Here is a 24,588-nt window from a genome sequence, read left to right on the forward strand (position 1 = left end):
GTTCTTGGAGGCAGGGCTAGAATCTTCAGACCAATCAGGGCGTATCTGAGTGTATCTTGGTTCCTACTGGATGGATCGTGAAACTTCTCGAACTTTCCAGTATGATCCATTTAGTCACAAAACTCACCAAATTCGTCTCCAAATGGCCGCCAAGTTCTCAGGTCATTGACGCCCAGGACAGATCTTACAAAGGGTTTTAACGGTTTTTCCCAGGATGACACTATTCGTGCCGGGTAGCAAAATTACAAATTTGTAACAATAAGAAATAATGTAAAAATTTAGATTTTTTCGTTTTACTTAGTAATATATTTATTAACTGAAACGGCATAAAGTATACATTTTTTACCATTTAGAACATTTTATAAATTGACATAGACTTACCTTAAACAGATCAGGAATTATATATTAGCTAAAATAAAAAAAAAGCATATATAACCTATTTATTCGATAAAAGAATATTTAACTTCCAAGATTTATATGCACCTATTATTTATTTTTGTTCCCAAAAATGAGGAAAGTTATTATAATGGTAAGTTCTAAAACCCATTTCCAATATCGTTATCAATAGAAACTAAATTATGATTCAGATTCTTATGTTCAATGATTCAAACGGATGTCTTATGTCTAGACAGATGATTTATCAAGTTTATCTTTTTAGAGTACAATTTTCACATTTCCGTATAGAACGGCAAATATATAATATAAGGCTCGAATAAAATTAACTTTTTATTATGTATAAAATTTCCTTTCGATATAGCATTTTACATAATTAAAGCATATGGCAATTGTCTGCAATAAATGGCAACGCATTTGATTATCGATCACTCCGTGTATATTTCTTTCGTCAAGAGAATGTTGATTTTTTCATAATATAAATTTAATTAAATTTAGTATTTTTTTAAAAAAATGAAAAATAGAAAATACAGAATGTTATTACTGCTCTTTTAAAAATGTTCCTGCCTTACATCAAATTATAAGAGTAACTAATAGCTTACCGATTTATTTCTTTTCCGAAATGCATAACTTGTTTTTATTTCTCTATGCATTTCTGTGTCAGATTCTAGTTATTTCCAAATGTCTAAAACAATCACAGCATCCAAAGTAAAAGAAAATCCTTTTCAAATATTTTTGCGGCATAGAAATACGAATTTATATTAATAATAAAGGGTAACGTGTTTGTTGACGCTCTAAATAGTACGCTTTTAGATCTAGATCTATAGAATTTGGCAAAACTGTATTTTGTTTTCTGAAAATATGCACTTCGCAGTGAATTCTTTTTCTTTTTTTTTGAAATTTTAATTAAAATTGTAGTTAATTTAAAACTAAGTTGTATTCACGGATTTTCCCATAATAATTTCAGAAGATATTACAGTAAAAATTGATTTTTTTATCACTTTAAAATTCTTACATTATTTCTTTAATTGTAAGAATTTAACTAATTTGTTACATTATTTCTTTAATTGTAAGAATTTAACTGTCGGGAAAAAAAAGTTATTGTAATTTTCAACAATATTTAAATTATTACGAAGAAATCGGGCTATTTTTAGTTTTTAGCAAATATTGAACCGTCTGATTTTCTTTTCTCGAAGACCAAAAGTCAGATATATCATTTATTATTATCTTAATTTACTAGGGGAATTCAAAAGTGAATTTTAAAACGGAATTAATCGCCAAGTTGCCTTTTTAATGATAATTATAAAACTTAATTAGGTGCCCGTGTGCATAACAGAAAGCACGATTGTAAGATTATTAAATTATGACTTAAATGTCTGTAATAATTCAATGCTTTATAGAGAATCCTCTATATGTTATATTAAATCATTTCTTATTATAGAATTATTCATTGTTGAGTGCATGCTTTGATTAGTGAATGTGCATACAAATTTTATTTACCTTCACCAAACACTCTCTATAAGCCAATTTATTTTATGATCAATTTGTATTACATTACATGAAATTTATACTGGAAAAATTCTTTATCTTATATTAAGAATTATAATAAAAAGTCACTCTAGCCATGCTTTATTATCCGGGGTAAACTGAATGATCATAGTCGTGAGACCATTGGGGAAAATGAAGTAAAAAAACCCGATGTCCACAATTGAAACCTGATTAATGCCCAAACATTAACGCAAGAATATGCATCGTCGTATCAATATCGGATACTCCATCTCGTGTGCGGCCGCGGTGGCCTGGTGGTAAGGTCTCGGCTTCGGAACCGGAAGATTTCAGGTTCAAGACCCGATTCCACCGAAGAATCGTCGTGTAATGGGGCCTGTTGCACGTTAAATTCGTCCTGACCAAACGTCATCCCGCTGGCGTGGTGTGGTGTGGAGAGGGGGGTGCCAGCTCAGGTGTCTTCCTCGTCATCTGACCGCGGCTCAAAATTACGAGGTCTGTCCCAAAATAGCCCTAGTGTTGCTTCAAACGGGACGTTAATATAACTAAACTAAACTAAACCATCTCGTGTGATTTTTATACACCCTACAGAAGCAAAATCAGGCCAGCAAACTGTCGATTTTTCATTTTTATATCTGTGATTACTCCCTGATCGTATTCGACTTTGGAGTATAGAAAATGCGAAGTTTGTAAACTTAGACTTTCTCCAAAAAATGTCATTTTTAGTCGTATAAATAAGGTTAGATGTAAATTCCCATAAAAATCATTATTAATAAATTAATCCGAAATGAACGGATTTTCATCTGATAAATAAAAACTATTCGAAAATATTAAACACTTTAGATGGGTGAGAATATCATCGATTTCTTATTGTCAGTTTTGAAATTAAACAATCATTTTATGCATTTAATATTCAGAATTTCAATCACTTTATTAAGGTTATGCAGAATAAAATCAACTCCATTCTCTGTAAAGTAAACTGATTAATCAGAGTTTTTATTCTTTAAGGATGATGAGGTTGAAATATTTTTAGAGTATTGCATATAAATAGCTTAATTTCAAAATGTGTTTTTCTCTAGAGTTATAACATTATGCTCAATTGAGTTTATTTGCATGTGAATATAGATGAATTCAAATTTTTCCTTTGCTGTAGAAAAATGCATTTCAGATTTATTTTTTGGCTAAAGTGTATATTACATGAGAAAATAACACAAAAAATCACAAAAAGAAAATATATCAAATATTTTAAATCTTAAAACGCGTCTGAAAAAATGTGTTATTATAATTGAAAGTGCAAATATCTAGATTCTACAATTTTTTTTATTTGAATTGTTTACATCCTCTTTATTAAAGGCTTTGACAAATTTACCAATCAGGAATATGAAATATAATTTTTTTCTATCTACTTGTTTAATTTTCTTCAAAAGTACTGCGTTTCCATCAACATATTCCCTTAGTACATTGAATTCCACACAATAAATATTAATGAAATTTATAATGATTTTTTAAATTATTCTCAGAAAACAATTTTTCAATAATATAATGACTTAATACATTGCGGCATTGGGAGATCATAGTTTTAATATTAATTTTAAGTAATTTTCTAAGAATCAGCCTAAAGATACAGATTCAATACAATATTTCTGTACATTTCAAAATGAGTTCATGTTAATAGATACTTATAATTTGATGGCAAAGAAATCCAGTTGGTTATTCAAGGATTAATAATAATTAACTAATTTAGAATAAATATATCATGTTCTAAACATTTAATAGATTAAATAATCTGTCTATAACCTAATAATTATTAAAACTGAGACATAAATTGAACTAAAAGTACTTTTACATTTATATAATTAAATGTTTTAATTGCATTGAAAGAATGAAACTTGCTAATGAGTTATTAGTTGCGAATTATTTCTTTCATTATCAGAACTAACTATAAATTTTCATATTGTATTAGTTAACAAAAGATTCTTTTGCATTTAGAAATTTCAATTAATACAGTTTAGTATTATTTTGGAAGACAAATGCATCCATTCAAATAGTCAATTCAGTTAATAAGTTTTAGTGTTATTATGGAAGAAAAGATGCATCCATTCAATTAGTCTCTTTTTATTAGTCAGTTGTGCTTATTTTGATTTGAATAATATTTTTAAATAAATTAGCCATTTTCTTTCAAACAGAATTTCTTGAAATTAGAAATAATTGAATTGAATAATAAGTAAATTTAATTTAATAAACAAAATCATTAATAAGCAAATTTATTTATTTGAAGCAGATTTAATTTTAAAAACTTATTTAATAATGGAGATAAAAAAGAAATAAATCTTCTGATTAAAACTTTTTTTATTTTATTTTTTAATTGTTTTATTTTAGTTATGCCTTGGAATTAAACACTAGTACTATATTAATTCGAAAAAACTTTTAAAAAATTATTATTTATGACTATAGTTTTAAGTTAAAAAAATTTTTATGAATTTCTTCTATTTTATTACCAATTCAAGAATGTGATAAATTAATTTGCAGCAATTATTTCGTTTCACAAATTTTTGGGGAAAAATTGTACAAATGAAATTATGTAATGGCACGTAATTTCATTTGCAATATTTTAGCAAATTTTTTTAGGTAAAGAACGCATATAATTTTATATTTATTCAAGTTAATTTCATTTCAGATTTATTATCACATATTAGATTATTAAAATTGATTATGTTGATATATTTTAATAGAAGTATTATTTTTAAAAAACGATATTTTCAGTTTATGTTATAGTTTAAATATTTTGTTATGTTCAAATTTTATTATCAAATAAAAAATATGAGAATGCTGTGAAATATTGCAATATAATCATGCACTCTTTTCCATGTTCCATCAAATAAAATCTTATTGAAGTTTTTCTGAATACAGATCTATTAAGAATATCTGAATCATTTACGAATTATTAACGTATGTGTTTAGAGTGGTTAAGAGGCAAACTCGCAGGGGAAATTTCACAGTCTGTTAAAATATATTAGTTGCATCTTAACGTTATTTTCTTCGGAACTAAAAACTTTTTATAACAGAAATCGGGTAAAATCAACCATAGATTTATGACATCGAAAGTAAAAGTAAAAACGCTTATATCAGTTATATCAATAATTTAATTCGAAAATTATTTTTTAAAAATAATTTATTCTTATCGAAAATTATTCCTTTCACATTAAAAAATTTTAATTTTGTTTTTAAAACACAATTTTTTAAAAAATCCACTTTGCATTTATAATTTATTCTACTATGGCTACTTGAATATAAATTTATTATATTAATGGCTACTTCAATATAAACCAATTTCAAATTTCAACAATTTCTAATCTATATAAAATAATTTCCATTCCATAGTAAAAACTACTCCCATATTTTTCTTTACAAGTAGGGCAAAAATTTCCAAGAATGATTGAAAATGACAATCTATCAATTATTTACATCAAATAATGGCATTAAATATATAGTGATAATATTAAATAAATATTTGTATATAAATCGGTCCGGGACCGATATCTTTTGATAACATAAAAAGAACGATAGCGTTAATCACATTCATATTAAGTGGTCTCCAATGGATAAGAAACTAAAAATTTAATGAAAAGAACTTGAACACTTCCTTGTACGTTTTTCTAAAATCCGCTTTTACCAATTCGTTTTTTTTTTTTTTTTTCCCCTTTTCACGATTATCTTTTAAAGATGGTATGACAAATTTTGCATCTCGAAAGAAAAAGAATTACTTAATTATGTTCACTTCTTTTCGAATTTGGTTTTATGCTCAGAATGCATACTATTAACGAAGAAAAGAAAAATATTTGTTATTATGAAAATAAAACATAAAAAAGATTTAGGTTGTTACCATTCATGATTTGAATAGCAGATTTGGAAAGGAATAACTTAAGCACATTGACAACGAAGTAAAAAGATCATCTTTATGTTGTTAAAAATATCTGAATTGCAGATACTAATTCAATTTTACTTACATTCAAGTTACATGATTTTTATGATCAGAATCTCACTTTTAGATTTTTAATTCTGATGAATTAGTATCATGATTAGATAATTGCTGTGTCATAATCCAGATCATATTTATCAAATTGAAATGTTTCTGTCTATATTTGTTTTATCTCATTACATTTTGTCTTTATAACTGCTCTTGAATAATTCCAGACATGTTAATATAACATGATAAAGTGATTGAAATTTGAAATAAGCCTATATAGTTGATAATCGTCATAAGGTGGCATTAAATTGATTTATTTAATTAAAATTTTCTTTTATACTTAACAAAATAATTTATATAAAACAATAATTTAAACCAATTTTGTTCTAAAAGTTACAAATGTTCTTGAAAGTAGTTTATCTCTATAATTTTAATTTCTTTTCAAAACTAAAGAACTCTATATACCTTCAGTTATTTTGAACTGTAGAGCTCTTGCTTATTTTGATTAATATAAACTTCAAATAATAATAAATATTTTGATTTCTTTTTTATTTTTAAATATAATGTACATTTAAATTTAAATCAGCTTAATATTCACATGCCTATTCCTTTAACAAAAATCTTTAAAGAAAATGGTAAATAGAATTTTATTAATGGAAAAACGAAATGATAGAAAAGTGCTTTTTTGCAATAACTAATAATTTGTAATGGACATTTTTTTCATAATATATGAATTAAAATTCAATTCAGTCAGCAAAATATCCATTGAATTCTTATTTAAATATTAATAAGAATGCTTTTTTTAAAAATATTTAATAGATAAGTGTATGTATCCTTCAGAAAAAATTTCACTGATTAGAATATACTGATTCACTGATTTTAAAATATACTGAATGTTTTCGCTATTCTCATCAATGAAAGGAGATATATATTTGAGTCTAATAAATATATATATTCTTATTTTGTTTAGTTATTATCATAGGTTGTTTATCATATCTATTAGAAACTTTTAGAACTTGATCGATATTAAATATTACAGAATGTGTTTTTCCATCTTAAAAAGTATTTTGAGGCAATAATATTTGTTTGATTTTCTTGCAAAACAGGCTTCATTAGAAGCATTTTTTAAAATTATGGAAACGTTTTCTTTCTGAGAATAGCTTCAAATTGAAATCGATTGGAAACTCTTCTTTCTATTTGGACATTATTTTGATCAATCTATAAAAACTTGTTTTTCGAAAAGAGATTTTTTTTTGCATTAATTGTATTTATTTTTGGATCAAGGGAGCTCAGGAATATAATTTAAATGTCAAATACCCTTTTCATAAAATAAATTGCAAATAGATTTGTTGTTTGTTCAGCTACAATAACAAAAATAAGGAGATATATAGATCTGAAAAAATATATTTTGAGGAGAAATTTATTTTTGATAACGGTTTTATATATATGTATGCATATATGTATGTTAGTGTTGATTTGAAAAATGAAACCTTATCCTTCTTTTGCTATGCAGTATTTTTTTTGAAGAAACACAAACATTTTGTGAGAGGGTAAATATGTCAAATTATAGCTGAAGGTTTTAAATTTATATTCTTGTTTTATCACACTTCAGGTATTTATGTGGAAGAAAGAGGAAAAAAGGATAGAAATATTGCAAATACTCATAATTGCATTTTCACCATTGACAGCACTTCGTCCTTTGTTTTTCTGTGGATGAATATGGTTCTGTAATTATTTCTATCATTATGTGTCTTCATTGGATTATCAAAATGATAATACTCCACCCTCGATCTAGTATCCTAATTGGTTTATGTTTTAAAGAAACCTTCGATTTGATGTTCATTGGCTATACTTACATCCCAGTAAAATATAGGGTGTTCATTAATTATTGTCGGGTTTCCGTACCTCATAACTTTCGAATAAAAAATATTACGCAAAAACCGATTACGTATTCGTAAATTACAACTCAAAGAATTTCATTAATAATATTAAAGTGTAAAGCTTGCACAATTTGCACTTTGTAGGCATTCAGCTGAAGGCGATTATGTATTCGTAAATTACAACTCAAAGAATTTTATTAATGATATTAAAAAGATTAATGAATTTGCACATGGCTGCCCTTCGTGGCTCGTAACACATCGAGACGAAATTCGATTTCCCTCCAAGTGTTCTCCAGCATTTGTGGGGTAACATTTTGGATCGCAGTAACAATTTTGCGTTTCAGTTCATCAAGGGAGGGCACAGGGGTCTTATACACAATGGTCTTGACAAACTCCCATAGAAAGAAGTCCAGCGGTGTTATATCTGGTGATCTCGGAGGCCCTGAGATTGGTCCACCTCTTTGCATTGTTGCCACGTAAAATTCTTTGAGTTGTAATTTACGAATACATAATCGCCTTCTGCTGAATGCTTACAAAGTGCAAATTGTGCAAGCTTTACACTTTAATATCATTAATGAAATTCTTTGAGTTGTAATTTACTAATACGTAATCTGTTTTTGGTAATATTTTTTATTCGAAGGTTATGAGGTACGGAAACCCCGACAATAATTAATGAACACCCTGTATATATATGAGTGAGTGGAAAAAATAAACTTTTAAGTTCATATTACAATCTAATATTCAGAAATAGGATAACACCTCTTCTAAACTAGATTTAAAATTTTATATCCATGAAAGCTACGAATAAATGGTTTGAAAGATTTCCATCTTTTCACTAATAAATTCAGTAGAGATTTTCATTCTTCAACAATTTTATGATGTCAGAGGGTACAAATGACCCTGCCTTCAGCTACGTTCAGAATGAAATTGGGAACTGTTCACAAAGATATTAAAAACGTTATATTTCTTTTTGAAAAGACTTGAATAATTGTATTATAAATTCATCTGACCTTATCATTGTGCTTAGTTTTATTTTTTTAAATTGAGAATACAATTTTAAGCAAAGAATATTTTACTCTTTATTAGATAGAATTTGCATATTAACCCTGTCATTCCTAACATCATTTTATTTCATGTATCTCAGAATATTGGAACGTCGGAGTTTCTCTTTTAAAGATAAAAAAATATATATATTCACTCTCTTATAAAACCACAATGGTAGACCTTTTTGTTGCATGAAAGACTACCACTTAGCTTATAGTTATTAAGAAAATGTATGCTCAGACATTCTTTAATTTTTTTAAACCTCCATGTTTTCGAAACCACCTGGATGAGCGTCTCTAACGAGCAAAGAACTTACCACGGGTATTCAATCAATTACTCTTAACGAAAAGAGAGAAGTTTGGCAATGATATTCAAGTGGTCTCCGTGGCTTCGTTGAAAGAGCTTTTGCTGCGTTTCCATATCGATAGTTAAAGATTAATATTTAATACCTATAAATATGTTAAACAAGTTCATACAGTACGCCAAAAAAGTATAAGGACAACATGTAATTGCAAGAAAATCAATCAAGTTTTATAATTTGCATTCTGTAAATTGCACCAATCAAGTAAATTTACAGAATTAGCTTCAAACCAGAGTTTTTCACTCGTAGAAACGTGTATCGAAGCATTATCCTGCTGAAAAATATAGTCCCCTGAAGTAATTAGTGGCGCTTCAGGTAACAAATTTTCTCCTAACATATCAACATACCTGTCCGAATTCATTTTATGGTTGATAAATACAATTGGAGTGGTTCCATTTGCCGCAAAAGCGCCTCATACCACAACCGAGCCGCCACCATATTGACGCCTGGAAAACACTTTCTTGGTCTTTTGCAGATCATACCAAAAATAACGAAAACCATCAGGTCCATCAAGATTGAACTTTTTTTCGTCCGAAAAAATTACATCAGTCCAGTTTTGACCAAGAGAAATGTATTTTTTTGGCAAAGTAAACTCTTTTTTTCTTATGATGATTTGTAAGAGGGAGGTGTGACACTAATTTCCCATAAGAAACTTGAGGATGTTTACTCAAAACATTTTGAACAGTCCTTGTTGAGCATGGTAAACTCAAATTTTGTCTAACTTCATTTGCGGTTTCTCTTTTCTCGCAAGCTCTCCTTACAATCATTCTTTTTTGTCGAAGAGTGAGAATTTCTGGTCTCCCAGTTCGCTTTTTCATACCATACATCCCAAGAATTTTTAGAAAATTATAAACCACCGTTTTAGATCTTTTGATTCTTTTTGAAATTTCCCATCCACTTAATCCACATTCTCGAAAAGCAACAATTTTTCCTTTTTTAGAGTCAGAAAGTTGAGTTCCTTTGGCCTAGTTTAAAAAATCACACTGAAAGTCGCCGAGTGGGAAATTCTTTTCGCAAATGAATCTTTTAACTCGGAATTGTCATTTTATGCTTTCAAATATGCAAATTTTTAAATAATTACTTGAGAAAAAGCAATGTCCTTATACTTTTTTCCGTTTTCATTTAGGTTTTAAAAATCAAAATTTAAATTTTAGCAGATTTAAAATTTAAAATTTTAATTACTTTACGCATAAAATATTTTAGTTTTACTTCTATTTTTGCTGCAAAAATTTGCATACGATTCTGTAAACACGGCTTCTAGATTTGGCGATTTTTAACTTGTCCTTATAATTTTTTCGGGCACTGTACTAAAAGACGATACCGTTAAAGATTAATAGTTAATAACTACAAATATGTCAAATAAGTTCATACAAAACCATGTTATATCAAATAGAAATGCACAAAAACTCCAAACTTTTAACTATTGTTTTATATTGTACTCTGCGTGTTAATTTTTTATTTTTTATTTCGCATTTGCATTTTGATTATTAAAATTACTTTTTATTACAGACCAATGCTATTAAACAATTTCTAATTACTGACATATCAGATAAACACGAATTTCACGTTTGATGTTGTATGAATCCTGTAAATGAATTTCTTTCAATTTGTATTTAAACTTATAAAATTCATTACGAAGTTATCGTCATTCGTTAGATACTTATAAAGTGTATAAGTAATTATGACAGGTAAAAGACAATAATATAGGTTCCGTGGTAATTAAATTGCAAAAAAGTTAAATAATTTCAAGAAAAAAAAATTGAAAGAAAGAAAGTTAAATAATTTACTTAATATTTTATGCGTCTTTTGAAAATAGTCCATGAAAGGGTACTAAAGTAATATCTTATCGTCATTTCTATTATGTCAAGTAATTTTTATAGTTTTATTACTGATGTAAACTAAATAATTATATAAGGGTTATAAAATTATAATCTTTTAACCTGAACTTATTTTTCCCTTGCAAACAAGATGTTTGTTACAAGAAGATTATAAAGTTTATAAATTTTGGAAAATTCAGATATTTATCTAAAATATAATTTTCAAGGAAAATAATTCTCCCACTTCATTACAATTAAAAATTATCTTACACGGTTTATCAAAAATCTAATTTCTCATCAACTCCCAAGTTAAATTGCGTTACTGTAATAAAATAAACATATTTTCCATTCAAAATTGTTAATCATTATCTGAAAAGTCTACCTGAATATCCAAAGTTTCTCTATGTCTAATAATGTGGTAAAATTGTTGCATATCTATAAAGGATATAATTTATTTTTCATTAAATATCATCTTTGAAAATTATGATAGCAATTAATTTCCTCTTAATGAATATTAGATATTTTCTTTTTAATTTCAATAAATACTTTCTTGTGTATGAATTTGCCTATGAGATTTATGAAGTATACACCGTGCTGTAGAAAATGTCTATCAAATTCAGAAAATGGTTATTTTCGTAAATGAATATAATAGTATGAAAATAATGTCCTTGGAATTGTTTTTAGTATTATGACAATATTGCACGAGGTTAAGTATAATAATGAATGATAAGTAATCAATGCATGAAAGGAAAAGTTATTTCTATGAATGCATTTGTTGTGAATATTAATCAAACAATTTTGCACTTTCTTGCAAAAATTGAGATTTTTTTTTATTAATTACAATAGTTCCCTTTCTAATATTCTAAGCAATTAAAAAAATGAGAAATTTGAAAATTCAAGGACATTTTATCTTTGTGATTAATTATTGCTATTTCGCATGCAAAAAAAAATCCTATGCCTTTTTTGCTAATTTTGATTATTAGAGTAGTCTAAAATTTCTGTTTAAAGTAATTCCATAGCAATTGATGGTATTTTTGCACATATTGACATTTAATTTAAAGTGTTCTCTGATATTTACAAAAATAATTTCTGTGGAGTGCATAGTATAGTTATTTTCAGTGACATAGATTTGTTTGCGTTTGGTTTTCATGTTTAATTTCTGATATTTATAATAGAGGACTATAATAATGGTATATAATAATAATAGACTTTAATTTAGAGAAGATTTCTGCATTTAAAACTTAGAAATTGAAAACTGACTGCGTGATAGCAAATAATAATTTTTCAAATGAAATAAAAAATATTTTCTTCCTATCATTAAATATATTGAAAAAAAAGAGTTTGAATTAAAAATATTGAAATATAGAAAAAAGATTGTAAAATATTTATCTTCAATTAAAAATATAAGGAATATATATTTTTTTAAATTTATGTGGTTTTTTGTGTTGTTTTTATATTATTTCAAATCACTTTTCCTTCCTTCTCTTGAAGATTTTAAACACAAAACGGCTCCACTTTTTCCGAGGTAATAACGTGTGACTATAGTAAAGTGACATGTTGAATTTATTGAAACAGATTACAGAGATCTGTACAGAGAGATTTACTTATCAATAAAATAAGGGAGTTCCAAAAATAATTGAGAAAACAAAGGAAATCGAACAAGAAATCCAGATGGAAAGTATAAGTTATACCATAATGAAAACCCAGCAGATAATTTCAAGGAATTATGTGAAAAATTAGTGGAGATGGTTTCGATTAAAACTATACACTTTCCGTCATTAGAGGAAAAAGTTAGACTAAAATTGAAACTGTACTTAGATTTCCCTCTCCTTTCCATGTGCGTTTTTCAGATTTTTTTTTATATTGATATTTTTGCTTATTTTCTTCGTTGATTAAATTTCACTTCGTCATTGGTTAGTTCGAAAATAATTTGATAATATGAACAAATATATAAATAAATTTAGGAGGAACCATTTTTTCATATCACAGAATTTTTTTAAATGTATCATAAATATCTTCAGTGATTTTGCAAATCACTCCCTGACACTTTTTTTCTACGTTTTTATTATAATATAGCATATATTTTTCTAATTAAATTTTTTTGGTCCATTTCCTTTATTTTTTCAGTTACTTTTTTGCAGTTTCTTCATTACACCACGACGGCCACTGTGATCTGCCCTAATAAATTCAGCGAAATCATTTTACTACAGGTACACGTTACTTCTAGCTATACCAGACACTGTTTTTAATTTAAATGGCTAAAAAGGACTTTAACGATTACTATGTATATTCTTGAATTGTATTAATTCGTGCCTTAATATATCGATAATATTTCCTTATCCAAGCATTTTTATGAAATCGTTTTTTCTTAACTTTTTTGTATGTATTTCTCGGTTAGTTTCTTTTTAGTTTAATTATTATGCAAGTGATAAAAACATATTATTACAAAGATTTTTTTATTATTATTATTAAAAAAGTATTTTACTTCTAAGTCTTAGGAATTTGCTACACTTTCCGCTGAAAGCTTTCCGATTTTGCTGGATTCTATGCCATGGGGGAGTAAGCTGATAAGAATATATTTTTTGAAATGTATCCCTGTGCTTTATTTAAAAAGTGAATAAAGCATGAAGTTGGTTTGTATTTGGATTGTCAGAATCTGAGGAGATTTGAAACTTCAACAAGATGATGCTTTAAGCTTAAGAACCAATCATAATTGTTTATTTGTTAAACAACGTGCAATATTTACTCAAAAGTACTTATTTTCAGGAGAGCAAGTGAACATGTATCCACATTACAATTGTAGCATTAGAGATTTTCATTGAAACTCAGATCCATTTTAAGATCCATCTTCTTTATATCTTATTGGCTCATTGGGCCATATTCTTTGGAAAAGCCGTGGATACGATTGTATATGTTACCGTTAAAGTATATAATGCAGTTATTTCATAGAATACCTAGTTATTCCATGAAATAACTGATCGTGTCCGTTAAAGTGTAAAACTCTCTTGTACTTCATGTTTTAACTAGTTATTTCATAGAATAACGATCTGCAGCCCGTTAAAGTGCAAAATAATCTATATCATATATCTCGCACGACAAATACATTTACCTTCCACCCCTACTGCATTTATGTTTTTGTTTGTTTGTTTTAGAAATAAAAAATGTTTTTGTTTTAGAAATAATGTTCTTTGTAATTCCAAGTGTCATTTTAGTAATCCTTGTTGTAACAAAGAATTTTATGATACGTTTCCATAAATACCATTTATACGCTGTATAAATTAGATAAATTGCTTCTTTTTCATTTTAATTGTCTATCATTAGTTTAATTTCATTTAAGATAAATTGTTTATTTTACACTTTAACTGTCTCTCATTATTTAATTTATAGAATACCTAGTTCTTTCATAGAATAACTAGTTAAAGTGTCAAATTAATAACAAATTACACACTTTAACGTACACGATCAGTTATTTCATGGAATAACTAGGTATTCTATGAAATAACTGCATTATATACTTTAACGGTAACATATACATTATCAAACAATGTAAGCTTTCAAATCTATGTGCCAATCAATGTTAATTGTGGCTTTGTACTCGTAATTGAAAGGAAATAGAATTGAAACCTTATTAAAATTTCTTTTTATTGGGAATCTTGCTATCCTAATTATTGAAAAACAGTTGACTAAAGAACTGAGCGATGATTAGCAATCGAGAAATTTTGGCCAACATTATACTTTTTTTTTATTTGCTATAGTATATTTAGTTAACATTTTTACAATTTTATTATTTTTGTTTTTGTTTTACTTTTCTTACTATTTTATATTTGATTCTATAAATTGAAATTCCGAAGTAAATGAATTAGCTTCCGTCCTCGATTTTCCCTCTTAGGTGACTTGTGTTTATATTAGATGCCTTTTTATCGGATGGATTATTTTATGGAAGTCTTTGCCTATAGTATTTGGAATTTGTATCTGTATTGTTTTCAATCATATTGTAGATAAAAATTAATCACATATAAAATTTTGAATTTCGTATTTAATGCTGCCATAGTGAAAAGAAAAAAATTGTGCTGTAAAAACCAATGTTTTGTCGTTTGTGCTAATTAAATCCAATCAAAGAAAGTTATATTTTTTATTGTAAAATGAAATAATTGAAAATCCTTATCAGTTCTTATCTGGTGTCCGATATCCAAGAAAAGCAATGATTAAAAAAAGTAATAATCGAAGAAACATCACTGAATAGAAAAATATTTATAGAAAAAAAAAACAAAGCTGGAACTTTAGAGTTCCATACATTGCTTAAAAATCCGAGAATCATTTTTCTTCAGGGCAACGTTCATATAACAGAGGCTCTTCCCAAAATCCCAAGTAAAGGGAATGCACCCCCCCCCCCGGTTGAAATATTTTCGATCCAGATGGCGGCGTTATAAAAGACAGAATAACGAAATCAAAGTTAAAATATGATCCGAAAAATCGGGAAAATGAGAAGACAAAAGAAATTGTGGATAAAGAAACCGAAAGAAAAAAAAGTTAAAAAAAAACTCAAACCCACCATAACTGCAGCAAGTCTAATTTCCTGCTCTCCTCCACCCCTCCCATCCTTCTAAGAATTGATTTTGTCATAAGGAACTTATATATAGGAGCTGCGGTTCTGCTTTTCTGCTATCGTTTCCAGCGGCTAAAAAGATATTAAAAAAATATGAAATTGAAAAATAAATAAAAAATACAGATGGATTTCTCCTACCTTCTCTCCTCTTTTTACACTGAAAGGAAAGTATTCGATCCCGTAACGAAATCAAAGCTTTAGATTTTTAGCTTTGAAAGAGGGTTTCGCACGTATGTCCTTTTATTTCGCCGATGTTATATCTTCTTTGATTTTTTAAAGGATAGAAAAACGCTTGAAAATAATCTCATGTCGAAGAGTAATTCTTTGTATGGTTCCTCGTGTCTCTTTTCGGCGAACTTATATCTTTCGTGATAGGTAATGCAAAACCAAATATTTGCTGGAATTGAACAGAGTTTATATTTCTACTTTGATGTTTTGGATTTATTGTCTTGAGATATTAAAGTCATTCATGTCAGATTGGTTTATAGATATATCCTTTATGAATTTCCTTATTCTTTATGCAAATAACAATTTTACTCCGTTTATTTTATTGCTCACATGGATTTGATCTATTCATCTATTGAGAAGATACAGATATTTCTAAATCAAGAGTCATATTTCCATAGTAAATACGACAGCTCGAAAACAATAGCATTTTGATTTTAATTATTCCTAATAATTATAAATTTATATTTTAACAGTACTGTTGGCATTTAATATACGATACATCGTTTTAGAGTTGCATAAAAAAAGATTTAATCATACATATGGTAGTGAAAATAAGTTTGATAGATAGATCAAAATACATCAAAACAAATTGTTTTCATTTAAATTGGATTTTATTGAATCTGGGTAATCATAAATAACTATTTAAAATTTTTGCGTAGCTCTCAAAGTAGACGCATTGATTTGGAGTTACGTTTATGTTTTGATCATATTTCAATTAATTCTAATGCATATTTGAAAATAATTAGATAAACACAATATTAAAGTAGGTAAGACAGTATTATAGCAGTGATTTTAATACCTCATGAGCAATTGATTTTAGCATATTTATCCCCTGTTATTTGAAGAACAAAGTATGATTACAATAAAATGCAGACAAAAAAAAAATTTTTTTAATGATTCGTTAACATATTGGTTCATTAATTGATTAAAATTTAATTTTTATTCATTTCAAATAAAGAAATTCGTAATTTGGTTTTCTGAAAATAATGCCAAAGGAAAACTTTAAAACAACGCAGTCATAAAAATTCCAATATTTATGGTAGCCGTTTGAATATAGTACAATGTCAATTTGAAAATTCTTTAAAATTTTCCAATAAAAATAACAGATTTGAAGTAAAAATAAAATTATTAAATCCTTTTTATTACTTATGATGCTACAAAATGTTCATTTATAGTATAATTTGTGTTTTTAAAAATAATAAAGTATTGTAAGTTTTAAGCCAATTAATGATGGGAAAAGTAAATCTTAGCATTGGTTTTTAACATAATGCTGATTATGCGAGGTAGTTGAAGAATAAGCGTTGATATTTCAGAAACAGAATCTTTCATTGAACCATTCAATACTTCATAAATGACTGAAATAACTAAATTGGCTCTTATCTAATAATTTATTACATTCTTTTTTTAACTTTAAATATCGAAGTTCATGCAGTATATATATATATATATATATATATATATATATATAGTGGATTTTTTTAAGTATTAGAGAATGTTGATGTATATGATTTTAAGAAAATTCAAATATTAATGTTATTTTCGAAATTAAGGCAAGCAAATTTAATTTTAAGTAATATTTTGAATATTAATTACTTTAAAGATACATATTTGACTATAATTTTAAACCTCTTACAGCAAAGGAAATCGCTGTCAATATGCTTTGTGATATATTCCTCAAAACAACATTGACATTCAATTTTATCATATCATCAATAATAGTATTTCTTGTGGGTTCAATATTTATAAAATAAAATAGAAACATTTTACTAGATGTTCAATATTTCGGTAATTGGATCATTTATTGTCTCGCTAAAAATTTTAAACTATTATCGATACATTAAAGAAAAAAAATTCTTAATACAAAGTGCGCCGTTAGACTGTGATGTCAACAGATTTTGAAATCCTTAAGCGCTAAGTATCTGAAATCAATTATTTGAAGGATGCATATTCGTTTCGTGCCGTGATTTTTTGTTTATATGCAAAGATCGCATATATTTCTTGATTTTGTGTTTGCTTGTTATTTCCTTCTCCCAAAATCATTGGAAAGTTTAACAGTTTTAGAGCTTTGAAAATATATCAGTTAATAATGTAACTAATCTGCCTTTTTCGAACAGAAACATCCTTAAACAAAATTCAGTCACCTCAAAAAGTTGCATTTGCATGTTTTATTTAAACAAAACAATTTTTATCATAGTTTAAGAAATTTGCAGAGATTCATGAAAAGTCTTAGAACACGAAAAATTTCGAAACTTTTTATTCTCATGATGGAAAAATTGAGGATATGATTATAAATTTACAAAAAATAAAATAAAATTTTATATTTTTTTACAGGGGCAAGTAAATATACATATATTTTTTTTAGCTTACAAGAAACAAAAATAAATTTGACAGAGCAGAGTTAAATGATCATAAATTGTAGTTAGGAGTAAATATACATTTGCTCTTACGAAAGAATTGCTTCAGACGGAATAACACTAATGATATAATTACTTTTGTTTGATCCATTTGAAATTTTTTGCATTTGCCTTGAATTACAATAGACATAATTTATGCAAAAAGCGATCAAATCAAAAGAAAATCAAAAACTATTCTTATTTTAAATCTAAATCCCGTAAAGGTTAAAAATAGAAAAAAAAAATCGAGATTTTGATGAATCTTGACGTTTTAGATTCTGAGTCCGGAAAAACATTTTTGACATTCTGTCAATCTGACTTTGAACATGATAAATCAAAAATATTTTGAGCTTCATAACTGAAATTTGGTATTTTAAATTGTGATCAAAAGTTATACATTTTTGAATAAAATGCATTCATAGATAATATATCTAGATCGCTGTTCGAGTGTAAGTGACCTTAATATCTGGAAACGCAATGAACTATTTTAGATAAAATTTGTTACTCAAATTTAGCATCTAAAATACAGAAAAATCGAATTTTGAATTAAATCAGTTCAACAGTTTGTCGGTCAGTATTTTTGCATACAAGCAATGCATTAACCAATAAATGCGTTAGATTCAAACAATGAAATTTGGCATATTATCTTGCGATTACAACTGCAAATTTGTATCAAAATTTGGTGCTTGTCTGTCGGCAAAACCATGTCCAACATATATATTCTCGAATGTTATATTTATGTCACAGATTTATATTTCATTTCTATCTTCAATATTATGCAAGATATTTGAGGAACTATACTAAATCGCTCGTTGTACGCAGATGAAGTGAGATGAGAAATTTATTGGGAAATACACGAGAGAGTTTCGGGGAGACCAATCCAACTGATTCTGTTATAGAAATTACGCTTTAAAACATGAGCGATTTACCTCGTTTTCTAATTTTCCTAATAACATTAATTCGAAGCTGTGCACACAATTGTTTTCTAATCTTTTCATCATTTTCAAAACTTAAAGATACATTCAACATAATGCGCACACACACACACACACACACACACACACACAAATATATATATATATATATATATATATATATATATATATATATATATATATATATATATATATATATATACAGAGATAAAAAATAAGATCTCAGAAGAACAATCGTCTGGAATATTAAATGAAAAATTTAAAATGTACAAAGTAAAACGATGAATAAATATGAAAGGTTTTAAAGTATATTTTTCATTACATTCAAAGTTTCATATATTTTATACAGTTATAAGTATATAAAATATATACATATAATTATATTTTTCTCATGAATATTAAGACAGTCCAATTTTTCATCCCATCAATTAATTTTATCAGCTAAAATGATAGAAAAATTAATATATGTATTAAATATTTGTAAGCATAACTTATGCATCAAATTAAATGAGTCTAAAATAACAAAACGATTTTTTTTACTACTGATGTCACAGTGAACATTGTATGTTTTCTGCGTTTAAAGGCGTATTTATTCATTGTATATTCATTTGAATATACAGTATTTCCTGTAATAAAAGTGTTTGATGTAATTTTGTTAAATTGTTTGCTTTCCGGAAGTTTTAAGTGATTTTTACCGAAGTATTTCTGAGATCCTTTGAACATCTAATGTAAAATATGCAAGTATTTCGAAATGTAATCATCAATCTGTTCATTTTTAAACTATGCAAACTAAAATTATGATTAAATACTCAAAATAACTAACTTTTGTGATCAGTCATCCAAATATTTACTGAAATATTTTCCAATCATCAAACTTCCTACTCGTGATTATTATTTTTTAATATTTCAAGTCATTAAATTACTAGTGCGACATTAAAATGCACATCATATTAAATTTCCTCAAATTTATTTGGCCAAAATTAATCATCAGAAAAGGCAGTCTACAACTTACTGCATTTCTAAATTAAGTCATAACATTATTAAATAGTGAATATGCTAATACAGCTTCTCTGTGGGCACCTAATTTAAATGCATTTAAAACAATGGGTTTCTATTAACCAAACTTTCTTACTCGTTCAAAAGTTGCTTTCTCAAACTAGGGTGCATAATAAATCTATAGAATATAAAGAATTAACATAAAAGTGTATATGCAAATTCAACTTCTACTTGAAAACCTTCCACCGGTTAATTCAACTGCCAACACTTTCGGTGAAAATTTCAATGTATTGATGCGTAGTTAGTTAGGAAGTACAAATATTGACATTCTCTTATATAGACGAAGACGAAGTAAACTACAAACAATTCATAGTAATTACCTCTCTTAAAAACGAACTTCAAGTATACAAAATGGATGAATGGTTCATTTAAACCCTTTTTACTCACTGGTGGACAATTATTTGGTTCGGATGTTGCCAATCGAAACAGCTACTACAGGAAACAATAATGCAATACCCACAAAATCAAGCCTTTCTCTACTTAATTGAATCGGAGTTGTCTTTTGAGTAGTAGCACTATTGCGTAATTAATCTTCAGGCAGAGGGATATCACATTTCACGTGAACGACCAGGACGTTCTTTGCCTATGAATATGTTTTATTTTTTATCTTATGTGGTGGGGCTCGAAAGAATTCCACATATGGAATCGAAATCTTTTAAAACTAAATCCACTTCCGTGAACTGCTTGAATATTTTTTTTTTTGAAATGCATTTTAAGATTATGTTATTTATTGCATAAGTTAGGCATGCTATTTGAGTATCTTCTGAAAGTTATGCTAGGAATACCATTGATATATTTCGTTCTTAGGTAACAGATCATATATTTTTCTCAAATACATTATTAGTACTTCAACTATGGAAATTCATAGATTTAATTTATTTAAAAAATATATAAGAATCGGTTAATTTTTCAGTTGATTAATGATAAAATGGATTGGTTTTTACTGTATTATGCATAAACATCAATTTTTTACTTAATACCAGGTGTTTCAAAAATGACTGGTATATTTCAAAAATCAGTAAAAACTAAACGGGCAGCGATAGAAATATACCATTTGTTGCAATATGCTTGGGACAACAGTAAATTTTCAAACAGACAAACTTGCGAAATGAGTTACAATTTACAACAACAGATGGCGCTGCAGGTGATTTGAAAGATATAGAAGAAAACGCAGTCTGAGTTCGCCATTCTGTAAGTCGGCTTTCTGCTTTAAGCGTGTGCTGTTCACAGATTGCAAGTTTGTTGTGAAAAAATGGTTTATTCCTTAGAACAAAGGATTTTTCTGTTGTTGGAATACTACCGCGTAGAACAGAGTGTTGTTGCAACAAGACGAAGTTTTCAACGAAATTTTAATGTAACCAAAGAGCCGAAAAGCGATACAATAAAGGATCTGTTTGAAAATTTTTGAAATGACTAGACATGAACCCCTGCGACTTCTTTCTGTGGGGATACTTGAAAGATCAGGTGAACCGTCACATTCCAGAAACAATTGAACAACTGAAGCAATACGTCTGTTCTGCATGTGAAGCCATCCCGCCCGAGACGTTTACACGGGTTTATGCTCATTTCATTCTGAGACTATGCCATGTTATTGCTGCGCATGGTGGATATTTGGAAAATATCGTAGTTTAGATTTTTTCCAGACTGCAGAGCCATCTGTTGTTGAATATTGTGACTAATTTTGCAAGTTTGTCTGCCTCAAAATTTACTGCCTGAAATTCCCAAACATATTGCAACAAACGGGGTATTTTTATCGCTGCCCGTTTAGTTTTTATTGATTTTTGAAATATACCGGTCATTTTTGAAACACCCGGTAGTTTCATCTAAATCTAGAATCGAACTATATTTAAAAAATGACAGATTTGACAAAAAACGTTCCATATATTTTCCCCGTTAATCTTTTAAAATGAAATTTTATAAAACTAATTTTTCAGGAGGGTTTATTTTGCCATTATGTTGTAGCTTCAACTCTAAAACTCATTTAAAAAATGATCATCGAATAAATGTGTATTCTTTAGAACTTATTTTCAACACTTTCATAGAAAATGAAAAAGATTTAAAATATTTGCAGTCAAACCACTAAAGATCAATAGAACTGTTATCAATGGTAACTTGCCTCCCAAACCCTCCTCTCTTTTTATCACGAAGAAAACACGGACGGAACGCTTAGCTTCAAAAATTGAGCTGATTTCTCCAATTAATTTTTTCAATTTTATAAGCTTAGCTAATCGTTCAGAATGTTCTATGTTTATTTAAATTATATTTGTTTAATCTCCCTTTTGTCCGTGATAAGATATAGAACCTCAAAACTAGTTGATCGAATTTAGCTAATACTATAAATATTTTCCAAATATTAATATAGTTATGCTGATCATCGAAAGTATTTAGTGCACTAGTTGAAGCGAAAATATGTATTGATGAAGAAAAAGAAAATATAAGCATCAGGGTTAAATCAGAAATTTTGAAAAATATTGTGTGCTTATTAATAGTTAAGGTTCTCAAGTCAATCATTGAATTTATATTCTCTTGAATCAGGTATTCTTCAATTAAAAGTCAATTCTATGTATTATTTAAAATTTAATATTTTTTAATTATTTTGCTGTGTTGATATTATAATTCTAAAAACAATTTATATTTATTCTTAGACTCTTTAAAAAATAGAAATATAAATTTCAAAATTCGATTGCCAATAATAAAATAAAATGCATCAAAAATATTCAAACAAAATGATTTTACTGTATTAAATGAAAGTTAAAAAAAAAATGTTGGACCCAATTTTTTTTTCTATGTAAACTTTCCTATGTACTTAGTATTTGTCATTTGGATTTTTTGTAAATTTCACATATTAACTAAATAAAGCTCTTGGAATATTAAAAAAAACATAATTTCATTAAAAATTATTGATATAAAATGATGAGTGTGTATTTATGTGTACTTGTCTTCTATACAAAAGCAAGTAATTCGAATAGGAGACATTTGTCAGTCATTTGGTATATCCATAAAGTATATCACATTGTTTCGAATTCAAAGGTTCCGAAGTTACCCATATAACAATTCATATATAATTTTGAAATATTTTATTCCATTACCAATATATCATTAGGATATTTGTGATCTCTTAAAAAATTCTAAGTTATTCTTTGAACCTAATTAATGCATATTTTTATCCTCCAATTACTGTCTTATGACCTAAAGTGACGAACTCAAATTTTTCCATTTTATCTTCAGGAACAGAAAAAAATATCAGTTAAATATAAAAAGGTCAATACCATTTAAACTAAAGTTTTAATAAATGCTCTCAATTAGAAAAATGACTAGTTTTGGTTCCACAAATTTCCGCCATATCATATTGATTCCAGACTAAAATTTTCTTCGTATAATCCGCACTTCTCTTGTTCAATATTGAATTTTAAATCCAATTTACCGCTCCCTTAGGGAACGGAATGTTTTTGTGTACCCACCTTGTTGACCTAACAACACGGTTAAACTTTTAAAATTCTAGTGATTTTGACATTTGAATTCTTAATATTTTAATGAGAAGCAAGTCAATGATTTTACTATTCGTTTAAAATTATTTTTAAACAATATTAATTAACAAGAACATTATAATTTAAATTCAATTTTCTATTTATTATTCTGAAATTAATATTTAGTTCTTAGTGACATTCTTTATAATAAGTGCTGGAATGTTAATGAGTTGCAAGTCTTATAGTATTTGTACAATATAGAAGAAATTAATCTTTTGATAAACGCTTGTTAAATCCATTTTCCGATTTCTATTCAAATAAAACTTTGTTCCTTTAGCAAGAACCGTTTATACATCTATACTTTATCTAACCACCTAAATACTCTTTGGAAGGATTTAAATTATTTAGCAATTTATTTTGTAGATTTACTTTTTTATATATAGATTTATATTTTATCTATGCGAATTTACTCAGAAATCAATTTGAAAATTTTATTTCAATGCGTTTTATCCTATATTTTCTTTATCTTTTTATTTATGAAAAATTTCTCAAAAATTGAAAAAAATATTATAAATTTTGTGATCAGTATGTTTTTTTTTTCCAATGGAAAATAACATGCAAGCAATCTCCAAACTATTGAATAATGTTAACCAGTTATTTTTCTTGACGATAGCTTTTAATTTGGAGCCTTTTGTCCACTAAGCCTTTTTGTCCTTAACCCTAAAATAAATCGTATTTGGCTACCCATTTTTATTTCCATTTTAAGCTTCACATGATTCTTTCAAATTCTTAGAATGAGTGTTTGGAAATTTTTTTAAAACTATTTTTGATAAACTTTTGAATAAAAGGTCGTTGTAGGGCAAATAGAGGTAGTGGAATAATTTATAAACCAGAAACTTGGAATAACACCAAGATGTCTGTTTTATGAATAGTTC

The sequence above is a fragment of the Argiope bruennichi genome, chromosome 4 (assembly GCF_947563725.1).
Source record: "Argiope bruennichi chromosome 4, qqArgBrue1.1, whole genome shotgun sequence".
In the NCBI taxonomy this organism is placed as follows: Eukaryota; Metazoa; Arthropoda; class Arachnida; order Araneae; family Araneidae; genus Argiope; species Argiope bruennichi.